We start from the raw sequence: 21,069 nt of genomic DNA on the forward strand, positions 1-21,069 counted from the left end.
ATAAGAGGTTGGTATCAGGATCAATGCTTGTTATCATAAGATTGATAGTGAATCTATAGTTAGAATTAAGTATAAGACAAAGTAAATATTCTAAAGCTATAAAATAGCACCTGAATTATTTTAAATGTAAAAAAATATGAGCTAAGGTAGCTCTTTAAAGCTAAAATAAATGATAGGATAGAGGAGCTTACGACGACGTTTCGGTCCAACATGGGCCATTTACACGTTGTCATAAATTTCTGTCTTATATGCGGGTTACCTCTGTACAATAAGTCCTCACTTAACGTCGTCGAAACTGCGACTTTAAGCTAAACAAGGGAATGTTGTGTGAAGGTATTGCCCCCTTATTTAGGCGGGCCTATGCTAACCTCTCTATGGTGTAGCTCATACAAAACCGATTTTAGCAAAGGTTAACTGATAAAAACATCAGGGGTGCACATTGCATCTTCAACACTCATTGCAACAGAGTTAAATAAAGGAATAAATGCCACCAAGCAGGTCAAAAACAAACTTGCAAACTCCACACAGATGCTGGCTCTGGCAGGGAATTGATTTTTTTTTTTGACATCAACGTTATAACGAAACGACGTTTTACGAAACGACGTTATATGAGGACTTACTGTGCTTTCTATAGCTTTGTTATTAATTAAAGATACAACAACGTGCCGGATCAGCCGGGCTGTGGTTAGTGTGTTGGACTACTTGCAGCCAGCAGTATCAGTCTGGTTGATCAGACCCTGATCACCCAGGAGGCCTGGTTGTGGACCGGGCTGCGGGGGACATTATATCAAGACAAATATTTCCAGAGTGGAACTGGGTATTTAACGAAGTGTTAGAGCCTCATCATAAGCCATAAGAACATAAGAAAGGAGGAACACTGCAGCAGGCCTGCTGCCCCATACTAGGCAGGCCTTTCTCAAACCCAAACCCACTAACAAAAATATTCGCCCAACCCAAACTGGTCACAATAAGTGACCGGATTTAGATGAGGAATTACATGCATGTCCTACACCTGGGTATCTTCATTTGAGGACTTTCTGCCAACTTGTGACGTTAACTGCACTGAGGTTAGATACGCGACAGGTTTCCTTGGTCCCCCGACATGACACGACCTTCTATGACTCTTGGCAGGTTCCTAGAGGTGGGGATAACTAGATGAATCTAGTTCTGGTTTATATCTCTCTTTAACTACTTGGTGGATTATTCAGGATAAAATTTGCTTCCCACATCTCTCTCTCTCTCTCTCTCTCTCTCTCTCTCTCTCTCTCTCTCTCTCTCTCTCTCATTTTATTTACATTTAGGCATACCTTTGATGAGTTCCGTAAGTATTTTTACTCCCAGTGTCTAGCCATGCTTGCTTGGTCAACCAGGCTGTTGCTTCTGGTGGCCTGCTGACCCGTATATCCATCACAGCCTGACTGATCTAGCACCTGGTGAAGATATTTGTCCAGTCTCCTCTTGAAGTTATCTACACTTGTCCCAGCAATTTGTGATATCTTCTGTGATATCACGGACATTGCTATGGTATTCCCATATTGTGCCCACCGCACCCCTGCCTTTTCACTGTGTTTATTTTGCACTTCCTTCCATATCTCTCGCTCCAGTATGTTGTTATGGCAGTGTGTAGGTTTGGGACCAGGCCCTCGAGTACCTTCCAGATATATATATTATCATGTATCTCTCTCTCCGCCGCTCCACCGAGTACGTATTTAAGACGTTAAGGCGTTCCTTTAAATGGTCTAATGGCTCTAAGCAAGCCGTAAACGATCTCTGGATCTGTTCCAGGTCTGATATTTCTCTGCCCTGAGCGGGGCCGTTACCACTGAGTAATATTTCAAATGAGAGATCACAAGCGATTTGAAAAGTATCACCACTGGCATAATTACCCTTGTTTTAAAAGTTCTCATTATCCACCCCGGCATCCTCCTAGCCGTCATGACATTCGTCTTACTGTGTTCTTTAGGAAAGGTCAGCTTTTAAGATCAAGGTCAAGACAGCATGTATATGATTACGATATCTGCTGCGTCACCAAGTCTTGACAACCTCCTCACAGTCAACACACAGACTGTAGCTTACACCAGGAAAAAAAATACCCGACACAAGTCTTAGTGACAGAGTCCTTGAACAACTGGATTGACCGGTGGAACACAAGGCACTAAGCTTTGATGAGTTGTATTCAGTGTTTTTAAGAAGTGTGAGGGAGTTACTGGGCCTTGATGAGTTATTTTTCAGTATCATTTAAACGCATATTCAGCATTGTTCTTTTTCCTATGGATAAGTCGCAGCAAGAAGCAAGCAGCTGGCGAGTGCCTCTGGAGGACGGTGGTGCGTACTTACAGAGACGATAATGAGGTAGCCGTAGCCCTTCTGTTTTTTATAAACACAAATAGATACATGACAGTATGTGGATATTTTTTTTGTCCAGCATTTGAACACCTAGCAGAACTGGAAATATTATATACAGAATATAACTCGGCAGGACTGAAATTCTCTTAAATATTGGCATTTTCCCTGGATATAACTTAAGGTATAAGGGAGTTCACTTACACAGCCAACGTGAGGATTTACTACACGTTTTAATGTTTTTTTTTATGGATGTGCCCCACAAGTCACCTAACACACAGGTACTTACTTTTTTACATAATCGAGGTTCAGACCTGCGGGCACACTGACCGGCTCATAAAAATACCATCAGTCACGAGATCGAATTCAACAAATTCAATTTCAATAAGAATATCAACTGGAACCAAATAAATTGTAACCTGAATGAAATATGACAACCGTGGATTTCGATCAGTTTGTAGGAAGGAAGAGATCAGCGGCTCCTCAACATGTCCTCCAAACACATGCTTACACGACAGAGATGAAGATGAAAACGAGAGAGAGAGAGAGAGAGAGAGAGTAAGAGAGGGAGAGAAAGAAAGAGTATGAGTAAGAGAAGGAGAGAGAGTAAGAGAGAGAGAGAGAGAGAGAGAGAGAGAGAGAGAGAGAGAGAGAGAGAGAGAGTGTCAGAGAGAGAGAGAGAGAGAGAGAGAGAGAGAGAGAGAGAGAGAGAGAGAGAGAGAGAGAGGATTGTCAACAAACCTCTGGCTGCCTTCTACCAGAGCCGCTCAGGAATTTTCTTCAGTACATCAAGTACCAATCAAAACCCAAACTTTCCAGTTCATATATTTGTTTTCCACTGGTTACCAATGAGACCCACTAGTTGTAGAGGTTACCAGTGGGACACACTAGTTGCAGACGTTACCAGTGAGACACACTAGTTGCAGACGTTACCAGTGAGACACACTAGTTGCAGACGTTACCAGTGAGACACACTAGTTGCAGACGTTACCAGTGAGACACACTAGTTGCAGACGTTACCAGTGAGACACACTAGTTGCAGATATTTTATTTTTAACAGGAAGACACTCTGTGACATCGAATGATCTGATATTTAAATTTGCATGGAATGGGCTGATAAGCCAGCGGAAGGCCTCAGTCAAGTGACTAAAAGCGTTTCATTCAGAGGGTCATCATATAATTACGAATTGCGTCTGGAGAAATTTTCTCCGTTTCTCCCGAGAAACAGAACACTATCTAGCACCTATATAATTAAATGGTTATGATTATACCCCTAATTATTAAAGGGGGTGGACCGGTAAGCCAACGGAAGGCGTCAGTCAGATGACCAAAAGCTCCAGCGGAGAATCATCATATGACTAAGACCTGCGTCCTGTTTCCTGACGAACCCAACCTAACCTAACCTAACCTAACCTCACCTAATGCCTAGTAGTGAAGTTTGACTCAACACAGCACCCACGGGGTACTACTTTTCCGGAAATGCTGCCTGCTGGAAATGCTGCCTGTTGGAAATGCTGCCTGCTGAAAATGCAGCTTGCTAGGAAAATTGCCTAATCCTTATCAACCAGGTTGTACCAGTTATGCAGACCTGTGAACAGCCTTTTATGAGTTTCGAGAGTTTCCCTACTCCTGAAGTGTTCAGAAATTCTAGATTCGTTCATTATTTTCCACGTGTGGTAACATTCACCCTCTGCAATGGCCTGGCAACGTGCGATAGAGTGAAGGTGTAGTAACATTCACCCTCTGCAATGGCCTGGCAACGTGCGATAGAGTGAAGGTGTGGTAACATTCACCCTCTGCAATGGCCAGGCAATGTGCGATAGAGTGAAGGTGTGGTAACATTCACCCTCTGCAATGGCCTGGCAACGTGCGATAGAGTAAAGGTGTGGTAACATTCACCCTCTGCAATGGCCAGGCAACGTGCGATAGAGTGAAGGTGTGGTAACATTCACCCTCTGCAATGGCCAGGCAACGTGCGATAGAGTGAAGGTGTGGTAACATTCACCCTCTGCAATGGCCAGGCAACGTGCGATAGAGTGAAGGTGTGGTAACATTCACCCTCTGCAATGGCCTGGCAACGCTCGACAGAGTGAGTGAAGATACGGGGAATGAATGCTCAAGCATCCTGCTTTTTCCACGTTCAACCCCTTCCCAAAAACTCAGTGACAGAGTACTGAGAAGACTTAATAAGCAACAGCTCGGCCATGTTTACCATTTGACGCCTGACAACTGCTGGTAGACTGCCAGGAGACTGAGCACACGTAGACTATTTCTCTCTTTATCTCAGGTTCAATATTTTTTTATCTTTTGTCAGTCATAGAGCACTGGCACATACTGCTCACTGTAGTTTATAAACAGGTTGGACAAGCACTTGGTAAATGATGGACTGTATCAGATTTAATAAGATATACAGCATTGTCTGAATGTGACTGCTGGTGCTCACACGTTCATGAATAACCCAGGAAAATAGTAGTAGTAATAATAGTAGTAGTAATAATAATAGTATTTGTGGTGGTGGTGGTGGTAGTAGTAATAACAGTAGAAGCAACAGTCGTAGTAGTAGTAGTAATAGTAATAGTAGCAATAGTAGTAGTAGCAGCAGCAGCAGCAATAGTAGTGGTGGTGATGATGGTAGTGGTAGAAGTAGTTGTAGTAGTAGTAGTAGTAGTAGTAGTGGTTGTGCTGGTGATGATTGTAATAGCAGTAGTAGTAGTAGTTGTTGTTGTTGTAGTGGTAGTAGTAGTGGCAACAGTGTTAGTAGAAATGGTATACCTTTGATACACCTTTGAAGGCTTTCGAGAATTCTCCCACTCTCCCAGCCCGGCTATGGGCCAGGCTCGCCTGATGCTTGCCTGATCAACCAGGCTTATACTGCCGGCGGTCATTATAAATGGAGTGCAGGAAGAGAGTCTTCGGCTTCACTACTTCAGCCCCAACTGCCTAAACAGAAGCGGCAGACGTAGCTATACTCAAGTTAGCCTCAAGAAAAACTTCAAACTAACATAACTTTTGCTATGAAAGATCATGTCTTAAAGTTTTATTTCTTTGCAAAGGTTACAACGTGTGATTTACAAAGGTTACAACGTGTGATTTACCTTTTACAAAATATTGTTAAATACAAAGAAAGTCACTAAGATCCCTGAGAATTTTTTCAAATACAAAAAAAAAAAATACTACACAAATATTCACACAGACATTTTAGTTTCCAAAATGTCCTCAATAAAATACCTCGTAAAAGATTATGAGTTTAAATAAAGACACATACCAGAGGCGACAAACGTCATCCCGGGATCGCTGACTGACTTACCTCACGGGAATATACAAATATAATTATTACCTTACTTTTTAAAGGGGTGGATGGGTAAGCCAGCTGAAGGCTTCTGTCAGTTGACCAAAAGCTCCAGCTGTGGGTCATTATATCGTTAAGATCCACATCAGGAAACACTTGTCCTGTTTCCTGACAAACGTTACCTAACCTAACTTACTCACAGAAAACAGTGATTACTTTTGAACGGGGAACTGTTCAGAAAGGTTGAACCTTGAACGTAGCAAGTGCAGTTCTTCGGGGGTTCAATCCTCAGCCCGTTCTTTTGCATAATTTACACAAATGATCCAGAAACATGGCTAACATGTGCTGGTAAAATCGTAATGAATCACGGCGGGTAGGGATTGAACTCGCGGCAAGTGAGTCGTAAAGCTCCAAGCAATCACGTAAGCCACTAGACCAGCATGCCCAGTGCCTTACGCACTGGCCTGGAGTCTTACGACTCACTTGCCGAAGGTTCAAGTCTCCTCCCGTACCGTGGTTTGCTTGCAAGCAATCGTGCCATTACGATTTCGTGGGTCATCGTAATGAACGAATGTAATAATTCAGTGTCATGACCAGGATTCAAACCCTGATCAACGAGAATCAGTCGAGGGCCCGACACTGCACCACACTGGTTATAGTGCAGTGCTGGTAATGCCTGATGGTCGGTTCGAATCCCGGTCACTCCAATGAAAGAACAAACGTTTAAAATTATAAATGTTCATAAGGACGAAGTTCAGAAAACATTTCTCATATATATTGCCAACAATAGACGTATTCAGAGGGACTTATATACTCTTGTTCAGTGGTCGATGAGTTGAAAAATAACTTCAAAGTTGAAAAAAGTGGAAAAAATCAGAGTTGCCAGATGCAAAATATTTCAAGTTTGATATAACAAAGTTAAATAAAATTAAAAATGGTTATTAAACTAGTTATCCAGGACAAAAAAAAAGAGGATCTGGGAGTGGTAATGTAGCGTCGTCAAATCCACTAAGCTTAATGGTTAAGTACGAGTAGCAAAGTTAGCAAATTTCTAAGTATCGTTGCTAGAAATTCTGAGAACAAAAGTCCAGGAACAATATTGACATTGTTATTTTCTTGGCACAACTTGAAAAACACTTTTGTTCACCAAAGAGAATAAATTAGGAAATTTAAATGAAGAGGATGCAGAGGAGAGCAAGAAAGCTCTTAGTGTTGTTAATAAACACCCCGGAAGAGAGACCTCTGGGGCACTTAACTTGTTTGTTCTTAGGTATCAAACTACAAAGAATACTCAGTCAAATAAGGCACTTATTCTTACATTCATATTCTCTCTCTCTCTCTCTCTCTCTCTCTCTCTCTCTCTCTCTCTCACACACACACACACACACACACACACACACACACACACACACACACACACACACACACACACACACACACACACACACACACGCACACACTTTCTACCCTAGCCAGCCCATTACGCTGGCAGGTACTAACACGCTAGAATACATTTCCTATATAATGCGATATTAACCGATGTGACGCCGAAGCGGGTGATTGGCGGTGCTGTGGTTAGGCAGACAGAGAGAGAAGCAGACAGGCAGACATAAAGCAGATATAGAGACAGAAAAAAAAGGCAGTAAGAAAGGATAAGAGTCAACACGCTAGAATACATTTCCTATATAATGCGATATTAACCGATGTGACGCCGAAGCGGGTGATTGGCGGTGCTGTGGTTAGGCAGACAGAGAGAGAAGCAGACAGGCAGACATAAAGCAGATATAGAGACAGAAAAAAAAGGCAGTAAGAAAGGATAAGAGTCAATAAAAACAGGACATGGAAGACACTGATACAGAGAGAAGCTTGTCACCTTTCTCGAGCATTATATCCGCCATATTGGCGGTCAAAGGCGTCGCTTTTCACTCAGTAGCCATTGTATACGATAAAATAATAACGCCAACATATACAAGTGTTGAGCCATACAAGTGTATCTAGTATATATACACGTGTCACATAAATCAAAATTATTAGGTACTGGAATATCATTGAGACCCTGATTGTTGACCCTACTATTCCCAGGATGAACTGTGAGTAATATTAATAGTAGTACAGTAGTAGTAGTTAGTAATAGAAGTAGTAGTAATAGTTGTAGCAGTAATAGTTGTAGTAGTAATAGTTGTAGTAGTATAGGTAATAGCAGCGATAGTAGTAGAAATAATTGTAGTAGTAGTAATAGCAGCAGCAGCAATAGTAGTAGTAATAGTATTGGTAGCAGTAGCAGTAATAGTAGCAATAGCAGCAGCAGTAGTATTATTAGTAGTAATAGTAGTAATTGTAATAGTAGTAGCAATAATATTAATAGTAGTAGTAGTAATTGTAATAGTAACAATAATAGTAATAGTAGTAGTAATAGCAGCAGTAGTAGTAGTAGTAATAGCAACAGCAGCAGCAGCAGCAGTAGTAGTAGTAGCAGTAGCAGTAGCAGTAGTAGTAGTAGTAGTAACAGTAGTAGTAGTAGTAGCAGCAGTAGTACTAGTAGTAGTAATAGTAATAGTAGTAGTAGCAATTGTAACAGTAGTAATAATAATAGTAATAGTAGTAGTAATAACTGTAATAGTAGTAGTAATTGTAATAGTAGTAGTAGTAATAATAGTAATAGTAGTAGTAATAGCAACAGCAGCAGCAGCAGTAGTAGTAGCCGTAGTAGTAGTAGTAGTAGCAGCAGCAGTAGTATTAGTAGTAGTAATAGTAATAGTAGTAGTAGCAATTGTAACAGTAGTAATAGTAATAATAGTAATAATAATAATAATAATAATAATAATAGTAGTAATTGTAATAGTAGTAGTAGTAACAATAGTAATAGTAGTAGTAATAATTGTAATAGTAGTAGTAGTAATAATAGTAATAGTAGTAATAGCAGCAGTAGTAGTAGTAGTAATAATAGCAACAGCAACAACAACAGCAGCAGCAGCTGTAGAAGTCGTAGCAGTAGTAATAGTAGTAGTAGCAGTAGTAGTAATAGCAACGGCTGCAACAACAGCAGCAGCAGCAACAGTAGTAGTAGCCGTAGTAATAGCAACAGCAACAGCAGTAGTTATAGCATGCTTCTAATAAACATTATTTGAAGGAGAATCAGGTGAGGTAAACACAACACTGCCGCTCACCTGACCGTCAACACTGCCGCTCACCTGACCGTCAACACTGCCGCTCACCTGACCGTCAACACTGCCGCTCACCTGACCGTCAACACTGCCGCTCACCTGATCATCAACACTGCCGCTCACCTGACCGTCAACACTGCCGCTCACCTGACCGTCAACACTGCCGCTCACCTGACCGTCAACACTGCCGCTCACCTGATCGTCAACACTGCCGCTCACCTGACCGTCAACACTACCAGTCACCTGACCGTCAACACTGCCAGTCACCTGACCGTCAACACTACCAGTCACCTGCCCGTCAACACTACCAGTCACCTGACCGTCAACACTACCAGTCACCTGACCGTCAACACTACCAGTCACCTGACCGTCAACACTACCAGTCACCTGACCGTCAACACTACCAGTCACCTGACCGTCAACACTACCAGTCACCTGACCGTCAACACTACCAGTCACCTGACCGTCAACACTACCAGTCACCTGACCGTCAACACTACCAGTCACCTGACCGTCAACACTACCAGTCACCTGACCGTCAACACTACCAGTCACCTGACCGTCAACACTACCAGTCACCTGACCGTCAACACTACCAGTCACCTGACCGTCAACACTACCAGTCACCTGACCGTCAACACTACCAGTCACCTGACCGTCAACACTACCAATCACCTGACCGTCAACACTACCAGTCACCTGACCGTCAACACTACCAGTCACCTGACCGTCAACACTGCCAGTCACCTGACCGTCAACACTGCCAGTCACCTGACCGTCAACACTACCAGTCACCTGACCGTCAACACTACCAGTCACCTGACCGTCAACACTGCCAGTCACCTGACCGTCAACACTGCCAGTCACCTGACCGTCAACACTGCCAGTCACCTGACCGTCAACATGCCGGACACTCTCCCACTGACGTCACCTTCACACTATACGAATATTGATTATAGGCGTGTTTCCTCTCTCCCTATGTGCGTATGTTCCCCTATCTCTCCGTGTTTCCCCTCTCCTTGTGTGCGTATGTTCTCCCTCCCTCTCTTTCTCTCTCTCTCTCTCTCCTTCGAATGTAGGGTGGTGGTAACAATGTTCACTGTTACCAAGCTGTGGTCATAGCAACGTATTTTTTTTTATTCTGGTGCAAAATGTGGTAACAATTTTTGTTACTATGATGGAGGGTGTGGTAACACTGTTGCCTTGGTAGAGGATATGGTAACATATATTGTTGCTATGGTAGAAGATGTGGTAACAGTTGTCGTTGCTTTGGTAAAGGATGTGGTAATAGTTGTTGTTGCTATGGTAGATGTATACCTTTGATGATCTTCAAGAGTTTTCCTTCTCTCACAGCCCGGCCCTGGGCCAGGTTTGTCTGGCGCTTGCCTGGTCAACCAAGCTGTCGCTGCTGGCGGCCCGCTGGCTCACAGTCATCACAACATGGTCGATCTGATCCTTGACGAAAGAAATTGCCCAAGGTGCCCCTATCTTTCACCGTGTTTATGTTGCTCATTCTCCTAAGTGTTACACAAGTGTCTCATTCATCAATTAATCGATTTTATGAGTAATTTATCTAACATTCTCCTATATCTCTCACTTCAGTATATTGTGAAGATTTGGTCCCTCAAGTGCTTACCACGTAAATATTATTATGTATCTGCCTCTCTCTCCTCCGCCCTAGTGAGCACATATTTAGGACTTTGAAGGGTTCCTAGTTATTTAAATGCTTTATTGGTTATATGCAGACCATGAACGATCTGTTCCAGGTCTGATCTCTACTGCCCTGAACGGAGTCGTTAACACTGAGCAGTGCAACAAGCGGGAGAGCACAATCGATTCGAAAACTGTCACCACTGGCAATATTTCCTTTATCTTGAAAATCTTCATTATATACCCCATTATTTTTCTGATCGTCGTGACATTTGCTGCATTGTGTCCAGCGGCTCGATTGATAGCACACTCAATTCACATCTGAGGATCCATGGTTCGATCTTCGGCATGGGTGGAAATATTGGGCATGTTACCTTACACTTGGGGCCTTTGTTTACCTAGTAGTAAGTAGGTGCCTAGGTGTTAGTCGACTGTTGTGGGTGGCATCCCTGGGGGTGGTAGTACGTAGACTGCTTATTCTGACAGTACCTCTTTTACAGTATTGAGTGGTCTAACTTAAACAACTTTTCAAAAAAAGTTCCTCATCCGCCAGGCTGTGGTGCATACACCATGCTGCTGCATGCAGAGAGCACTAACAGCCTCACTGATCAGGAAGAAATATGCATAATAATGAACAGTTAACTATAACAACACGAACTGCAAAAACAGCAGTAGTAGCAGAAGCAGCATCACAGGAGTATCAGGACAAGCAGAAGCAGCAGTAGAAGCAACGGCAGGAGCAGAAGCAACAACAGCAGAAGTACTACCAGCAGCAGCAACAATAACAATAACAGCAGCAACAGCAGCAACAGTAATACTAGCAACAGCAGCAGCAGTAGTAGTATAGTAACAGCAGCAGCTGCAGTAACAGCAGCAGCTGCAGTAATAGCAGCAGCAGTAGCAGTAGTAGTAGTAGCAGTAGTAGTAGTAGTAGTAGTAATAGCAGCAGCAGTAGCAGTAGTAGTAGTAGCAGTAGTAGTAGTAGTAGTAGTAGTAGTAGTAGTAGTAGTAGTAGTAGTAGTAGTAGTAGCGGCAGCAGAAGCAACAGAAGCATCAACAGAAACAGCCTCACTAATAGAAACAGCATCTATAGCAAACACAGCAGAACAGTAGAGATGATGTTACAGTAACACAAGAACAAACAACTCTGAAGAAAAGAAACAACAGCACCGACGGCAGGTACAACAGAGATGAACAACATTCACAGGAAGAACAAAGAGAAATGAGCAGTACCAAAAGACGGAACGAATGAAAGGCACAAAAGTAGCACTACAAGGAACGGTAAACCACCTTACGTACGAGGGAAGAGAGAAAGTAACGATACTAGCACTGTTAGACTAACAGAATCAACAGCTCCTTTTACCTTTCCAAGAATCAGAGTTCACAGCCGGCTCTCAGAGGTTACAAGGGTGGCTCCAGCCGGCTCTCAGAGGTTACAAGGGTGGCTCCAACCGGCTCTAAGGTGTTACAAGGGTGGCTCCAGCCGGTTCTCAGAGGTTGCAAGGGCGACTCCAGCCGGCTCTCATGAGCGTACCTGGCCGACTGCTACTGGTCGCTACTTTTCCCCTCGTCCGGCTGCCGTCAACGTGTGCGTAGTATTGCGTAACCCTGAGCGCCAAGTGAGGGGTTCAATACCACATCCCGCCACTCTCCTCCCACACCCCTCGCTGATGTTACACTCTCCTCTCACACCCCTCGCTGATGTTACACTCTCCTCTCACACCCCTCGCTGATGTTACACTCTCCTCTCACACCCCTCGCTGATGTTACACTCTCCTCTCACACCCCTCGCTGATGTTACACTCTCCTCTCACACCCCTCGCTGATGTTACACTCTCCTCTCACACCCCTCGCTGATGTTACACTCTCCTCTCACACCCCTCGCTGATGTTACACTCTCCTCTCACACCCCTCGCTGATGTTACACTCTCCTCTCACACCCCTCGCTGATGTTACACTCTCCTCTCACACCCCTCGCTGATGTTACACTCTCCTCTCACACCCCTCGCTGATGTTACACTCTCCTCTCACACCCCTCGCTGATGTTACACTCTCCTCTCACACCCCTCGCTGATGTTACACTCTCCTCTCACACCCCTCGCTGATGTTACACTCTCCTCCCACACCCCTCGCTGATGTTTCACTCTCCTCCCACACCCCTCGCTGATGTTACACTCTCCTCTCACACCCCTCGCTGATGTTACACTCTCCTCTCACACCCCTCGCTGATGTTACACTCTCCTCTCACACCCCTCGCTGATGTTACACTCTCCTCTCACACCCCTCGCTGATGTTTCACTCTCCTCCCACACCCCTCGCTGATGTTACACTCTCCTCTCACACCCCTCGCTGATGTTACACTCTCCTCTCACACCCCTCGCTGATGATACACTCTCCTCTCACACCCCTCGCTGATGTTACACTCTCCTCTCACACCCCTCGCTGATGTTACACTCTCCTCTCACACCCCTCGCTGATGATACACTCTCCTCTCACACCCCTCGCTGATGTTACACTCTCCTCTCACACCCCTCGCTGATGTTACACTCTCCTCTCACACCCCTCGCTGATGTTACACTCTCCTCTCACACCCCTCGCTGATGTTACACTCTCCTCTCACACCCCTCGCTGATGTTACACTCTCCTCCCACACCCCTCGCTGATGTTACACTCTCCTCCCACACCCCTCGCTGATGTTACACTCTCCTCTCACACCCCTCGCTGATGTTACACTCTCCTCTCACACCCCTCGCTGATGTTACACTCTCCTCTCACACCCCTCGCTAATGTTACACTCTCCTCTCACACCCCTCGCTGATGTTACACTCTCCTCCCACACCCCTCGCTGATGTTACACTCTCCTCTCACACCCCTCGCTGATGTTACACTCTCCTCTCACACCCCTCGCTGATGTTACACTCTCCTCTCACACCCCTCGCTGATGTTACACTCTCCTCTCACACCCCTCGCTGATGTTACACTCTCCTCTCACACCCCTCGCTGATGTTACACTCTCCTCTCACACCCCTCGCTGATGTTACACTCTCCTCCCACACCCCTCGCTGATGTTACACTCTCCTCTCACACCCCTCGCTGATGTTACACTCTCCTCTCACACCCCTCGCTGATGTTACACTCTCCTCTCACACCCCTCGCTGATGTTACACCCACACTCCTCCCACACCCCTCGCTGATGTTACACTCTCCTCTCACACCCCTCGCTGATGTTACACCCACACTCCTCCCACACCCCTCGCTGATGTTACACTCTCCTCCCACACCCCTCGCTGATGTTACCCTCTCCTCTCACACCCCTCGCTGATGTTACACTCTCCTCTCACACCCCTCGCTGATGTTACACTCTCCTCTCACACCCCTCGCTGATGTTACACTCTCCTCTCACACCCCTCGCTGATGTTACACTCTCCTCTCACACCCCTCGCTGATGTTACACTCTCCTCCCACACCCCTCGCTGATGTTACACTCTCCTCCCACACCCCTCGCAGATGTTACACTCTCCTCTCACACCCCTCGCTGATGTTACACTCTCCTCTCACACCCCTCGCTGATGTTACACCCACACTCCTCCCACACCCCTCGCTGATGTTACACTCTCCTCTCACACCCCTCGCTGATGTTACACCCACACTCCTCCCACACCCCTCGCTGATGTTACACTCTCCTCCCACACCCCTCGCTGATGTTACACTCTCCTCTCACACCCCTCGCTGATGTTACACTCTCCTCTCACACCCCTCGCTGATGTTACACTCTCCTCTCACACCCCTCGCTGATGTTACACTCTCCTCTCACACCCCTCGCTGATGTTACACTCTCCTCTCACACCCCTCGCTGATGTTACACTCTCCTCCCACACCCCTCGCTGATGTTACACTCTCCTCTCACACCCCTCGCTGATGTTACACTCTCCTCCCACACCCCTCGCTGATGATACACTCTCCTCTCACACCCCTCGCTGATGTTACACTCTCCTCCCACACCCCTCGCTGATGTTACACTCTCCTCTCACACCCCTCGCTGATGTTACACTCTCCTCCCACACCCCTCGCTGATGTTACACTCTCCTCCCACACCCCTCGCTGATGTTACACTCTCCTCTCACACCCCTCGCTGATGTTACACTCTCCTCTCACACCCCTCGCTGATGATACACTCTCCTCTCACACCCCTCGCTGATGTTACACTCTCCTCTCACACCCCTCGCTGATGATACACTCTCCTCTCACACCCCTCGCTGATGTTACACTCTCCTCCCACACCCCTCGCTGATGTTACACTCTCCTCCCACACCCCTCGCTGATGTTACACTCTCCTCTCACACCCCTCGCTGATGTTACACTCTCCTCTCACACCCCTCGCTGATGTTACACTCTCCTCTCACACCCCTCGCTGATGTTACACTCTCCTCTCACACCCCTCGCTGATGTTACACTCTCCTCTCACACCCCTCGCTGATGTTACACTCTCCTCTCACACCCCTCGCTGATGATACACTCTCCTCTCACACCCCTCGCTGATGTTACACTCTCCTCCCACACCCCTCGCTGATGTTACACTCTGATGTTACCTCTCACACCCCTCGCTGATGTTACACTCTCCTCTCACACCCCTCGCTGATGTTACACTCTCCTCTCACACCCCTCGCTGATGTTACACTCTCCTCTCACACCCCTCGCTGATGTTACACTCTCCTCTCACACCCCTCGCTGATGTTACACTCTCCTCTCACACCCCTCGCTGATGTTACACTCTCCTCTCACACCCCTCGCTGATGTTACACTCTCCTCTCACACCCCTCGCTGATGTTACACTCTCCTCTCACACCCCTCGCTGATGTTACACTCTCCTCTCACACCCCTCGCTGATGTTACACTCTCCTCTCACACCCCTCGCTGATGATACACTCTCCTCTCACACCCCTCGCTGATGTTACACTCTCCTCCCACACCCCTCGCTGATGTTACACTCTCCTCTCACACCCCTCGCTGATGTTACACTCTCCTCTCACACCCCTCGCTGATGTTACACTCTCCTCTCACACCCCTCGCTGATGTTACACTCTCCTCCCACACCCCTCGCTGATGTTACACTCTCCTCCCACACCCCTCGCTGATGTTACACTCTCCTCTCACACCCCTCGCTGATGTTACACTCTCCTCTCACACCCCTCGCTGATGTTACACTCTCCTCTCACACCCCTCGCTGATGTTACACTCTCCTCTCACACCCCTCGCTGATGTTACACTCTCCTCTCACACCCCTCGCTGATGTTACACCCACACTCCTCCCACACCCCTCGCTGATGTTACACTCTCCTCTCACACCCCTCGCTGATGTTACACCCACACTCCTCCCACACCCCTCGCTGATGTTACACTCTCCTCCCACACCCCTCGGTTATGTTACACTCTCCTCTCACACCCCTCGCTGATGTTACACTCTCCTCTCACACCCCTCGCTGATGTTACACTCTCCTCTCACACCCCTCGCTGATGTTACACTCTCCTCCCACACCCCTCGCTGATGTTACACTCTCCTCTCACACCCCTCGCTGATGTTACACTCTCCTCCCACACCCCTCGCTGATGTTTCACTCTCCTCCCACACCCCTCGCTGATGTTACACTCTCCTCTCACACCCCTCGCTGATGTTACACTCTCCTCCCACACCCCTCGCTGATGTTACACTCTCCTCTCACACCCCTCGCTGATGTTACACTCTCCTCCCACACCCCTCGCTGATGTTACACTCTCCTCTCACACCCCTCGCTGATGTTACACTCTCCTCCCACACCCCTCGCTGATGTTACACTCTCCTCTCACACCCCTCGCTGATGTTACACTCTCCTCTCACACCCCTCGCTGATGTTACACTCTCCTCCCACACCCCTCGCTGATGTTACACTCTCCTCTCACACCCCTCGCTGATGTTTCACTCTCCTCCCACACCCCTCGCTGATGTTACACTCTCCTCTCACACCCCTCGCTGATGTTACACTCTCCTCCCACACCCCTCGATGATGTTACACTCTCCTCTCACACCCCTCGCTGATGTTACACTCTCCTCTCACACCCCTCGCTGATGTTACACTCTCCTCTCACACCCCTCGCTGATGTTACACTCTCCTCCCACACCCCTCGCTGATGTTACACTCTCCTCTCACACCCCTCGCTGATGTTACACTCTCCTCCCACACCCCTCGCTGATGTTACACTCTCCTCTCACACCCCTCGCTGATGTTTCACTCTCCTCTCACACCCCTCGCTGATGTTACACTCTCCTCTCACACCCCTCGCTGATGTTACACTCTCCTCTCACACCCCTCGCTGATGTTACACTCTCCTCTCCACACCCCTCGCTGATGTTTCACTCTCCTCCCACACCCCTCGCTGATGTTACACTCTCCTCTCACACCCCTCGCTGATGTTACACTCTCCTCCCACACCCCTCGCTGATGTTACACTCTCCTCTCACACCCCTCGCTGATGTTACACTCTCCTCCCACACCCCTCGCTGATGTTACACTCTCCTCTCACACCCCTCGCTGATGTTACACTCTCCTCTCCACACCCCTCGCTGATGTTACACTCTCCTCTCACACCCCTCGCTGATGTTACACTCTCCTCCCACACCCCTCGCTGATGTTACACTCTCCTCTCACACCCCTCGCTGATGTTTCACTCTCCTCCCACACCCCTCGCTGATGTTACACTCTCCTCTCACACCCCTCGCTGATGTTACACTCTCCTCTCACACCCCTCGCTGATGTTACACTCTCCTCTCACACCCCTCGCTGATGTTACACTCTCCTCTCACACCCCTCGCTGATGTTACACTCTCCTCCCACACCCCTCGCTGATGTTACACTCTCCTCTCACACCCCTCGCTGATGTTTCACTCTCCTCCCACACCCCTCGCTGATGTTACACTCTCCTCTCACACCCCTCGCTGATGTTACACTCTCCTCCCACACCCCTCGCTGATGTTACACTCTCCTCTCACACCCCTCGCTGATGTTTCACTCTCCTCCCACACCCCTCGCTGATGTTACACTCTCCTCTCACACCCCTCGCTGATGTTACACTCTCCTCCCACACCCCTCGCTGATGTTACACTCTCCTCTCACACCCCTCGCTGATGTTACACTCTCCTCTCACACCCCTCGCTGATGTTACACTCTCCTCCCACACCCCTCGCTGATGTTACACTCTCCTCTCACACCCCTCGCTGATGTTACACTCTCCTCCCACACCCCTCGCTGATGTTACACTCTCCTCCCACACCCCTCGCTGATGTTACACTCTCCTCTCACACCCCTCGCTGATGTTTCACTCTCCTCCCACACCCCTCGCTGATGTTACACTCTCCTCTCACACCCCTCGCTGATGTTACACTCTCCTCTCACACCCCTCGCTGATGTTACACTCTCCTCTCACACCCCTCGCTGATGTTACACTCTCCTCTCACACCCCTCGCTGATGTTACACTCTCCTCTCACACCCCTCGCTGATGTTACACTCTCCTCCCACACCCCTCGCTGATGTTACACTCTCCTCTCACACCCCTCGCTGATGTTACACTCTCCTCTCACACCCCTCGCTGATGTTACACTCTCCTCCCACACCCCTCGCTGATGTTACACTCTCCTCTCACACCCCTCGCTGATGTTTCACTCTCCTCCCACACCCCTCGCTGATGTTACACTCTCCTCTCACACCCCTCGCTGATGTTACACTCTCCTCTCACACCCCTCGCTGATGTTACACTCTCCTCTCACACCCCTCGCTGATGTTACACTCTCCTCTCACACCCCTCGCTGATGTTACACCCACACTCCTCCCACACCCCTCGCTGATGTTACACTCTCCTCTCACACCCCTCGCTGATGTTACACCCACACTCCTCCCACACCCCTCGCTGATGTTACACTCTCCTCTCACACCCCTCGCTGATGTTACACTCACTCTCCTCCCACACCCCTCGCTGATGTTACACCCACACTTCTCCCACACCCCTTGCTGATGTTACACTCACACTCCTCCCACACCCCTCGCTGATGTTACACCTACTCTCCCACACCCCTCGCTAATGTTACACCCACACTCCTCCCACACCCCTTGCTGATGTTACACCCACACTCCTCCCACACCCCTCGCTGATGTTACACCTACACTCCCACACCCCTCGCTAATGTTACACCCACACTCCTCCCACACCCCTTGCTGATGTTACACCCACATTCCTCCCACACCCCTCGCTGATGTTACACCCACGCTCCCACACCCCTCGCTAATGTTACACCCACACCCCTCGCTAATGTTACACCCACACTCCTCCCACACCCCTTGCTTGTTACACCCACACTCCTCCCACACCCCTCGCTGATGTTACACTCACTCTCCTCCCACACCCCTCGCTGATGTTACACCCACACTCCTCCCACACACCTCCCACACCCCTCGTTGATGTTACACCCACTCTTCTCTCACACCCATCGCTGATGTTACACCCACACTCCTCCCACACCCCTCGCTGATGTTGCACCCACACTCCTCCCACACCCCTCGCTGATGTTACACCCACACTCCTCCCACACCCCTCGCTGATGTTACACCCACACTCCTCCCACACCCCTCGCTGATGTTACACCCACACCCCTCGCTGATGTTACACCCACACTCCTTTCACACCCCTCGCTGATGTTACACCCATACCCCTCGCTGATGTTACACCCACACTCCTTTCACACCCCTCGCTGATGTTACACCCACACTCCTCCCACACCCCTCGCTGATGTTACACCCACACTCCTCCCACACCCGTCGCTGATGTTACACCCACACTCCTCCCACACCCCTCGCTGATGTTACACCCACACTCCTCTCACACCCATCGCTGATGTTACACTCACACTCCTCCCACACCTTCACTGGTGTTACACCCACACTTCCTCCCACACTTTCACTGGTGTAACACCTACACTTCCTACCACATCTTCACTGGTGTAACACCTACACTTCCTCCCACACCTTCACTGGTGTTACATCCACACTTCCACACCATCACTGGTGTTACACCCACACTTCCTCCCACACTTTCACTGGTGTAACACCTACACTTCCTACCACATCTTCACTGGTGTAACACCTACACTGCCTCCCACACCTTCACTGGTGTTACACCCACACTGCCTCCCACACCTTCACTGGTGTTATACCCACACTTTCTCCCACACCTTCACTGGTGTTACACCAACACTTTCTCCCACACCGTCACTGGTGTTACACCTACACTGCCTCCCACACCTTCACTGGTGTTACACCCACACTTCCTCCCACACCTTCCCTGGTGTTACACCCACACTCCTCCCACACCTTCACTGGTGTTACACCTACACTTTCTCCCACACATTCACTGGTGTTATACCCACACTCCTCCCACACCTTCACTGGTGTTACACCCACACTGCCTCCCACACATTCACTGGTGTTACACCCGCACTTCCTCCCACACCTTCACTAGTGTTACACCCACACTCCCACACCTTCACTGGTGTTACACCCACACTCCCCCCACACCTTCACTGGTGTTACACCAACACTTTCTCCCACACCTTCACTGGTGTTACACCCACATTTCCTCCCACACCTTCACTGGTGTTACATCCACACTGCCTCCCACATCTTTACTGGTGTTACACCCACACTGCCTCCCACACCTTCACTGGTGTTACACTCACGTTGCCTCCCACACCTTCACTGGTGTTACACTCACGCTACCTCCCACACCTTCACTGGTGTTACACCCACACTGCCTCCCACACCTTCACTGGTGTTACACCCACACTGCCTCCCACACCTTCGCTGGTGTTACACTCACGTTGCCTCCCACACCTTCACTGGTGTTACACCCACGCTGCCTCCCACACCTTCACTGGTGTTACACTCACACTGCCTCCCACACCTTCACTGGTGTTACACCCACACTTCCTCCCACACCTTCACTGGTGTTACACCCACACTGCCTCCCACACTTTCACTGGTGTTACACTCACGCTGCCTCCCACACCTTCAATGGTGTTACACCCACTCTTCTTCCCACACCTTCACTGGTGTTACACTCACGCTGCCTCCCACGCCTTCACTGGTGTTACACCCACTCTTCTTCCCACACCTTCACTGGTGTTACACTCACGCTGCCTCCCACACCTTCACTGGTGTTACACCCACACTGCCTCCCACACCTTTACTGGTGTTACATCCACACTGCCTCCCACACCTTCACTGGTGTTACACTCACGCTGCCTCCCACACCTTCACTAGTGTTACTCCCACACTGCCTCCCACACCTTTACTTGTGTTATACCCACACTTCTTCCCACACCTTCACTGGTGTTACACCCACACTGCCTCCCACACCATCACTAGTGTTACACCCACACTGCTTCCCACACCTTCACTGGTGTTACACCCACACTGCCTCCCACACCATCACTAGTGTTACACCCACACTGCTTCCCACACCTTCACTGGTGTTACACCCACACTGCCTCCCACACCTTCAACAGTGGTGAATCTTACTTTGAGAAAGACTGGGATTGT

General features: G+C 48.4%; 1 protein-coding gene across 5 annotated transcripts in view; it reads right to left on the minus strand.

Moving 5' to 3' along the window:
- The window catches only part of LOC128684504 (ATP-binding cassette sub-family C member 12), a 359,115-nt gene that overhangs the window by 308,640 nt on the left and 29,406 nt on the right, over positions 1 to 21,069 (minus strand). Inside the window, exon 1 of one of the 5 annotated variants that reach the window (XM_070096845.1) lies at positions 11,810 to 12,000. The exons of the other annotated variants lie outside the window; for them this stretch is intronic. The gene's annotated coding sequence lies outside the window, so the exon portion shown is untranslated. Of the gene's footprint in view, positions 1 to 11,809; positions 12,001 to 21,069 lie in introns of those variants that run through there. 5 annotated transcript variants of the gene reach the window in all.

The sequence above is a fragment of the Cherax quadricarinatus genome, chromosome 4, assembly GCF_038502225.1.
Source record: "Cherax quadricarinatus isolate ZL_2023a chromosome 4, ASM3850222v1, whole genome shotgun sequence".
NCBI lineage: Eukaryota > Metazoa > Arthropoda > Malacostraca > Decapoda > Parastacidae > Cherax > Cherax quadricarinatus.